Raw genomic sequence first — 9,295 nt, 5'->3', positions numbered from 1 at the left:
AAAATGGTGCCACTTTTGGCCGAAGGATTTAGCTACTACTACTGTTGTATGACCCAGAGTTGGGATCAAATACTATCTGAAATTGTTCAAGTACTTCTAGCGTTTTGCTTTAGCCTGCATGGAGGCCACTCTATTGGTTCCCTTCTGCCAGGACGCTCAAGCAAGCTCAGTTTGAAGTATTTGAAATAGTATTTGGTCCCCGCTCTGATTTGACCTTGGAACTTTCCCTCGAGAGGCAGGTCAGAATGCGTCTTAATGCTTTTAATTTTTTTAGCAGGTGATGAAATAAAACAAACATTTTCCCCAACAGATTACGTTTTATCAGATTAGAATGTGTCCCAAATTGCACCCTATTCCCTATATAGTGCACTACTTTTGACCAGGACCCAAAGTGCGTTAACTTTCACCAGAGCCTTATGTAGGGAATAGGGTGCAATTTGAAGGGGACAGGGATTTGCTTTTAAATTTATGGTCGTCCAATATTTTGTATATGTACCACACGTTATGAGAATAATATAATACGTTTGCTGTTTTTAAGGGACCACATTGATTGTCTGCATTGGTGAGTTCTGTTGAACCCGTAGGATATGTTGTAGGGGTACAAACAAAGAACACATTCTTGCCCTTCCCATTTATGTCAAACTGAAGAATGATTCTTCCCAAGTTCTGGTTCCATCCAGAATTCCATAGAATTTAGAATTCTATTTCTGTGTTCTATTCTGCAACTGTTTTTCTCTCTCTCTCTCTCTCTCTCTCTCTCTCTCTCTCTCTCTCTCTCTCTCTCTCTCTCTCTCTCTCTCTCTCTCTCTCTCTCTCTCTCTCTCTCTCTCTCTCTCTCTCTTTCTCTCTCTCTCTCTCTCTCTTTCTCTCTTTCTCTCTCTCTCTCGATTTCTCTCTTTCTCTCTCGATTTCTCTCTCTTCTCTCTCGATTTCCTCCATCTCTCTCTCTCTCGATTTCCTCCATCTCTCTCTCTCTCTCGATTTCCTCCATCTCTCTCTCTCTCTCGATTTCCTCCATCTCTCTCTCTCTCTCGATTTCCTCCATCTCTCTCTCTCTCTCGATTTCCTCCATCTCTCAACCCTCTCGCTCTCTCGCGCGTATCGAGCAAGTAACCTATGGGGAAGTTTGATGTGATCTTTTAGCCTGTGTGTGGCTGTGCTAGCATGAATGTGTATATGTGGAAAGGGCTCAATGTCATAGTATGCAATGTAGTGATGATTCAGATGAGACTAACCCAGGGCACAAAAAAATATAGGCAGAGAGGGAGAGTGTTGTTTTTGAGCAGCAACGTACAACAAAAGGCAAACCAACTACTTTGACATACACGTGACTTTTTAAATAATGGACCTAGCTACCTACCATTCCTATAACATCACACACATTAAATGTAGTACATTTTACGCCGATCAAATACCCACTTTCCAAAGAGTAATAATGTTTGTGTCTGCAACAAGAGGGAATAGACCAATAGGAATAAAGTGCAACTAGAAGAGAGTTTGTCTTCAGACTGTAGACATGCATTCTTATTACATGACTTTAGCTTTTTGATTTAAATAAGATGCGTTCCAACAATTATACTAGTGTACTACTTGCTAGTGTGCATTCCCAATACATTGCTTCACTCCAATTAGTATCAATACATAGGCTACATTCCGATATCCACACTAGCGTACCACTTAGGGTGCCATTTGGAACACCAGCTATTTAGTGCAGTTCTTTTGACCAGAGGCCCTAAATATGGAACAGGGTGCCGTTTGGGATGAAGCCTTTGGATGCATGCCCAATATATTGCTCCATTCAAAGTGGTATACTAGCATGGTCAATGGGACAGAACTATTGCTTCATTATTAGTAAGTGCGCTAGTGTGGATTATTGGAACTGCGCCGAATAAGAAATTAGGAGATATTTTGATTCATGTTTTTTCAAGGACTCCAAAAGGTGTGTGTGTAGGGTTTTATTCATTTGGGATCCAGCATGAGGGGTGGGTGGCATGTGATAAATGACTATTGAACAGCGGTCCAGTCATGGCACCCTATTCCTTTTATAGTGTGCAATCTTTGCTTTGACCAGGGTTCTGGTCAAAAGTAGTGCACTATAGAAGGGTACCATTTGGGACGCAGACATATTATCAAAGGGAATTGTGTGAATGTAATTTTATAATGAAAATAAAATGCCATTAGAAAGGACTTGTGTACCTATTGTCATTTTTACCTTAGTTGAATGCACTGACAGTAACTTGGTCTGGATAAGAGCGTCTATTCTCTCTTGAAAATGTAAATGTAGCAAGTTATTGTTTAAAAGGGTATGTTTGTTGTGTTAACTGTGAATGCCCATGCATGTTTTAACCTGTGAATTTCCATAGTAGGAAATGTCAGTCTATAGACAAGTTTGGACACACCAACTCATTCCAGGGTTTTTCTTTATTTTTGCTATTTTCTACATTGTAGAATAATAGTGAAGATATTAAAACTATGAAATAACACACATGGAATCATGTAGTAAGCAAACAAGTGTTAAACAAATCAAAATATAATTTATATTTGAGATTCTTCAAAGTCCATATTAGAGGCTGGTAACTCTAATGAACTTATCCTCTGCAGCAGAGTCTTCCTTTCCTGTGGCGTTCCTCATGAGAGGCAGTTTCATCATAGCGCCTGATGGTTTTTGCGACTGCACTTGAAGAAACTTTCAAAGTTATTGACATTTTCCGATTGACTAACCTTCATGTCTTAAGTAATGATGGACTGTCATTTCTCTTTGCTTATTTGAGCTGTTCTAATATGGACTTTTCCCAAATAGGGCTATCTTCTGTATACCACCCCTACAACACAACTGATTGGCTCAAATGCATTAAGAAGGAAAGAAATTCCACAAATGAACCTTTTACAAGGCACACCTGTTAATTGAAATGCATTCCAGGTGACGACCTCATGAAGCTGGTTGAGAAAATGCCAAGAGTGTGCAAGGCTTGTCAAGGCAAAGTGTGGCTACTTCGTAGAATCTCAAATATAAAATGTATTTTGATTTAGTTTAACACTTTTTTTGGTTACTACATGATTCCATGTGTTATTTCATAGTTGATGCCTTCACTATTATTCTACAATGTAGAAAATAGTAAAAATAAAGAAAAGCACTGGAATGAGTAGATGTGTCAACTTTTGACTGTTAGTGTGTGTGTGATATACACAGTACCGTTCAAAAGTATGGGGTCACATAGAAATGCACTTTTATTTGCCCATTTTTTAAATAACGACATTGATAAGAAATAGTGTAGACATTGTTCATGTCATAACTATTGTAGCTGGAAATGGCAGATTTCTTTATGGAGTATCTATATAGGCGTACAGAGGACCATTATCAATATCGCGTAATGCACAGCTACCAGTTGATGTAGCTACCGTTTTTAATTCCGAGAGAATCCAAAGCCCCAGTGTAGGAAGCTGTATGTCAGAGAGAAGGTTGTTGTCTTTTGTTTATGAACATTTGTTGCATTAAAGAGGCAGTCTGTGATTGGTATATACATTTTTTTGTCTTTTAATATACACTCCCCTCCATATGTATTTGGACAGTGAAGCTAACATTTTCGTTCGTTAATACAAACTTAGTGTGTTAAAGTAGTCAAGTTTTGGTTCCATATTCTTAGCACGCACTGAGTACATCAAGCTTGGCTTGTGACTACAAACTCGTTGCGTGTATTTTTGGGGGGGTATGACCTTTTGTGCGTCTAACTTTCTCACTCATTATTCACAATTTACGAGTATCCACAATCATGGTAGAATCCACATTTATGTAGAAGTGGTGAGTGTACTCTATACCCATTGAGAGTAAGAACCTCACTTTATAAATGGCTCATGTGCGTAGTTCAACTGTCATACCCCATCAGAACCCAAAACAACATTTTCTTACGCAATTGCAAGAATTCTAAACAAACACTGTATAGCCTCAAAACATGGTTTAAAACTGTGATTTGATTTACCAAAAACAGTGGCAGGTGACTGCCTGGTTGTCGTTTGAACTGCAGATTGCCCCTTTAACTGCGTCTTACCAGGACTTTTATCATTTGTTGACAGTTGTTGTGTTCAAAAGTGGATGCGTGTTTTAGTGGGAAATGTCAAGTCTATAGGTGTAAATAGTGTAGCCATTTTTTGAAATTCAGAGAGAATCCTAAAGCCAAAGCTGTTTGTGTGAGATAGAGGGAGGAGCGAGGGAAAGGGGGGGGGGGGGACGAGAAGAGAAGCAAGATGGAGCATTTAAGTGTATGAGTCACCGTTCCTTTGTGACAGTGTTGCAGTGATGCGTGGCCTTGCCATACAGCGGAGGGGGAGAGAGAGAGAGAAACGAGGGAGCGATGAAGGGATGAGATAAAGGAGAGCTCAGTAAATAAGTGCAGAGAAAAATGGTAGTGACAAGGTGGAGAGAAGGATTATTCAGGCAATGAATAATCTACTACAAACTATTCAATGTTTTCAGAACGGCACAAAGTAGGTGAGATGAGCTGGGCATTCAGGGCGGGCGCCATGTTGGCTGGCCCAGAGCTCCCGTTGGGATGTAAGCAGTGGCCACCGCCAAGCTAGCGGATGGAGATATGGGGCGCGTTCAGCAAGACACAACGTTCTGGAACTTTCAGATACGAATATGTATTGTTCAACAAACATGCCTCTCCTGACATGTAAAACAAGGAATCATGACGGCTCTATTCGTGGCATTTCTATCTGCAACGTTTGTCAACTTGAACATGGCCATGGTTTTATGCCAACAGTATCCTCTGCTGGACCCTCCTCCATTCACATGACCTATCCGGCTCCCTCACAACATCCAGTGAAGATATCAACTTTGGTCTTTTCAAGCATACTTAAATGAACACACTTCCCCTGCATACTAGATGCATACTTCCTACAACACTAGATATACCTTAAAAGCTTTATGCCACTCCCTTGCCTGTCCCCCTCCCCTACCCTCCGTTGCCCTCTTCCCATCACATGGTCCTACTTTGCTCCCCTACTGCCAGAGACCTCTATCTAACCCTCTGCATCACAAACAGACTGTTGTTCTTGCTGTTATGAAAGAACAGCCTTCCTGCCCTCACTTTCTCGTTCTCCTGTCCCTCCCTCCTTTCATCCTTGCCTTATAAATTGCTGTGATTGGCCCATACCTTCTCGGAGAACGCTACTATATTTGGTGACGGTATGGGGCCCTTGTGTGTGTGTGGGGGGGGTGCTTGTATGTGCATCTGTTTACCGTTGTTTGCCATATCTCTCTTTCCTGTGTTATTGTTTTTTTGGAGTCACGCATCAGCCGCGATCAATAATGTTTGATACTGTGAAATAAAGTGCACTTAGAATGTTAGAATGCTGCTCCATTAGGTTTTCCATCTGTCTATATCCCAAATGGCATCCTATTCCCTATATACTGCACTACTTTTACCTATGGAGCCCTGGTCAAAAGTAGTGCACTATATAGGGAATCGGGTGCCATTTGGGATGCACTGCATCAATACTTTATCAGTACACGGATGGACAATTAATGGGAACATATCACAAATAATGATACAGGTCGTAGGTGCACACTGTGTGTGTGTGTGTGTGTGTGACAGAGAGTGAGATTGAAAGAGAAAGAAATAGGGAGAGGTGTCTGTTTTTGATTATGTGGGTGTGTATTCCATTTCCTGATATGGCCTGGCTGTGTGCATAGGCTACAAACATGATGTGAGTTGATTTGACAGAGGTGATGCAGTAACTGTGGGTGTTTAAGTGAATGTACACGTAACTGCCAAAATAATGGAAACATGAGGGATACAAAGTATATTGAAAGCAGGTGCTTCCATACAGGTGTGGTTCCTGAGTTATTAGCATCCCATCAGGCTTAGGGTCATAAAAATGCTGAACATGCCATTATTTTGGCTACTATGGCTATGCCCCCAATAGGATGGCGATGCCTGCCTCCACGTAATATGAGTGGTCACGGAATGGTTTCATAAGCATGAAATAGATGTAAACCATATGCCATGGCTGCCTCAGTTCACCAGATCTCAGCCCAGTTGAACACTTATGGGAGTGTTCTGGAGTGGCGCCTGAGACATCGTTTTCCACCACCGTCAACAAAACACAAAATTATGTTTATTTTGAAAGAACGGTGTCGCATGCCTCTAATAGATTTTCAGACAGCTGTGGAATCTATGACAAGGCGCATTGAAGCTGTTCTGACTCGTGACGGCCCAACGCCCTATTAAGACACTTCATGCTGGTGTTGCCTTGATTTTGGCAGTTACCTGTACATCTATCTCTGCATATGTTGACAGTATGTGCATGAGTGTGTAGTAGGCCCTCTCTGCAGTAGGTCCTGAGTGTGTGTGGCTGACTGTGCCCATGGTGTGTGTGTGCGTGTGTGCATGCGCGTGCGTGCGAGTGAGGAGGCTGGGCTGACTGCCTAGGGGTTCTGCAGTGTCTCTGCATGGAGATGGTGGCGCGAAGGATGACTCACCCAGCAGAGGAGGGAGGGAAAGGAGGGAGTCACATGACCAATGAATCACTGCTCCTAACCCTCCGTGGGCTGGCTGAGCTACACTCATCAACCTCTCCTCTCCTCCTTTCTCCTCTCCTCATCCCATGCCTCCCTCCCTCCATCTTCCTTCCTTCCCTCTCTCGTCTCCTCTCCTCTCTTTTCTCCATATCTCCTCCCTCCATCACTCGCTTCCTTCACTCCTCCTCTCATTCCTCCTTCCCTCCATCATCCATCCATCCATCCCTCTCCTCTCCCCTCCTCTCCTCCATCGATCCCTCCCACTCACCAACCTATCCTCTATTCCTCTCATTTATTTGCAATCTATCTCTTTATTTAGACTCTGATTGAGTGAGTGAGTGAGTGAGTGAGTGAGTGAGTGAGTGAGTGAGTGAGAGAAAGAATAACAATAATAATAATGATGAACTAGCTAACTAACATACATTAAGGTATCAGAAACACCTACAAATGGAACTCTGTATAAATACTCACTCCACTCACACTTCACCCATCAATTTACCCCATGCTTCCATAGCCATATGATTGAGTAACCTTTGACCGTGTGAGTCTCCATTATATCTCTATCATTACCAGCGGGCTCCAGAGGGGGCAGCCCACCTGTTCGACAAGGGGGAAACAGGCACTCCTTACAGAGATCAAAGCTTCCGGCCGACCCCTTGTGCTCTGGATCTCAGCGTGACAGTGATGCATGTTTGAATCTCCCCTACCAGGACCCTGACACAGTGGCACCATGGGACTTTGTTGGTACATATAGTCTGACATGACTTCCTTTCCTCTCTTCCCTCGTTCCCCCTCTTCCTTCTCTCCCTTCCTGCCCTCTCTTCTCCTCCTGTTCCGTTGCTGGATACATGGGGTGAATGGATGGGTTGTGTGTGTGTGTGTGTATCCATCCCTCCAGTGAGCAGAGATCAACCTCTCCTTTGATCACCCATTAAATCTCAAACAGCTCCCTGAACACACACACTCCAACCTTTCTTCTCCCCCTCTTACCCCTTCCTTCCCTCCTCTGCTTTCTCCCCCTTCCTCCCCACTTCTCCCTCCTCTCCCCTTAGGTGCATGTGTTATCAAACCAACACAACCATTCTTCTGCCCCGTATCCCTCTTCTGCTTCCTCTCTCATCTTTCCCACTTCCTAACATCCCCTCATCCTTCACTTCCTTCTTCTGCTCCACTCCACCTCTTCCCTCATCTCTTCAGTCAGTACAGAATTAACAAGGCGACACGGTTTGAATTGAAGAGGGGAGTCCATGAGTGCAAACGAAGGATATCAAGGACCTGGAATGATTCTGTATGGAAGAATGGTCTATGATCCCTCCCAATCTATTTCTCTGAGCAATTGTATTAGTGTAAAATAATATAATTTCTAAATTTTTGGGAGCATTAACAAACAAATGCTCTTTCCGTGACAGACTGACCAGGTGAATCCATTATCCCTTATTGATGTCACTTTTTAAATCCACTTCAGTCAGCGTAGATGAAGGAGAGGAGACAGGTTAAAGAAGGATTTGTAAGCCTTGAGACAATTGAGACATGGATTGTGTTTATGGGCCATTCAGAGGGGGAATGGGCAAGACAAAAACTGTAAGTACTTTTTGAACAGGGTATGGTAGTAAGTGCCAGGCGCACCGGTTTTGGTTAAGAACTGCAATGCTGCTGGATTCTTTTAGGCTCAACAGTTTTCCGTGTGTATCAGAAATGGTCCCCCAGCTAAAGGACATCCAGCATCCCTGTGGAACGCTTTTGACACCTTGTAGAGTCCATGCCCCGAAGAAATTGAGGCTGTTCTGAGGGGAAAAAAAGGTGGTAGTGCAACTCAATATTATTATACTCCGTGTCGCTCAGTATATGAATTATTTATTTTATACAGTAATTTTGGCTAATCTTTGTCAATGGTGTCCATCATTTCCGACCCCACTGTATGTACAAAACGTCATGACTGGAGACAAACAGGACAGGACATATGCTTGTTCAAAGTTTGTATTTCAGGTGATTACTATAGCGCCCCCTTGGGCCAGTCAGTGTAATTTTGTAAATGCTGGATTTTTATTGCAAGATGCATCATTCACCCAAGTGGTGTCTGAAATATCACTTGTGTCTAAAGTACGTATGAACGGACGGAGACAGATCCATAGTTCCCATGTGATTTCGTTGCGGGGGACAAAAGGTGGTGTGTTGGGCATCTATTGGCTGTCTCATGCAGGTTGTGCGCTAATCACTGTGTTATAAAGGAATACATTGTAGCTGTATCAGTTTTGTCTACGGTTGCAAAATTCGGGTAACTTTCCCAAAATGTTTCAGAAATCCTTGTTAGAAGATTCCCGGAATCAGAAGGGAATAAGCAAGAAATCCCTATCAAACATAGTGTGCTGTTCTCATGATGGTTTGTCCCATTGTTGCTGCGTGTGATAGGTGAGAAAAGGAGTCAAAGTCAAGAGACAATAGAACTTCACACAAAATGTTTAAAAAGGCATTTCACTTTCATAATAAAAAATAGTTCATTTTATTTATTTCTCTCTGTGTAGCAAAACTAGTCATCATGGATACATGCGGTTATTTACAATCAGCAACACGCATGTTTATTACGACATAGGTACAAGGTACATCTAGAAATAGAGCACATAGATCAGAACATCCTCATACAAGACTTCAACAGGGTTTTTTTCCCCGGGTACTTCGTACTTCTATAAAGTCATCTTTTAGTTCTCCTTTGAGATTTTTTTTTAATACTTTTATTTAATGCTCGTTAAGTTCATCAAAAAGAAGCAACACATTTTA

Source organism: Oncorhynchus gorbuscha, linkage group LG25 (assembly GCF_021184085.1).
Source record: "Oncorhynchus gorbuscha isolate QuinsamMale2020 ecotype Even-year linkage group LG25, OgorEven_v1.0, whole genome shotgun sequence".
NCBI classification, from domain to species: Eukaryota; Metazoa; Chordata; class Actinopteri; order Salmoniformes; family Salmonidae; genus Oncorhynchus; species Oncorhynchus gorbuscha.
The sequence above is the reverse complement of the archived record's forward strand: the minus strand, read 5'-3'. Positions refer to the sequence as shown.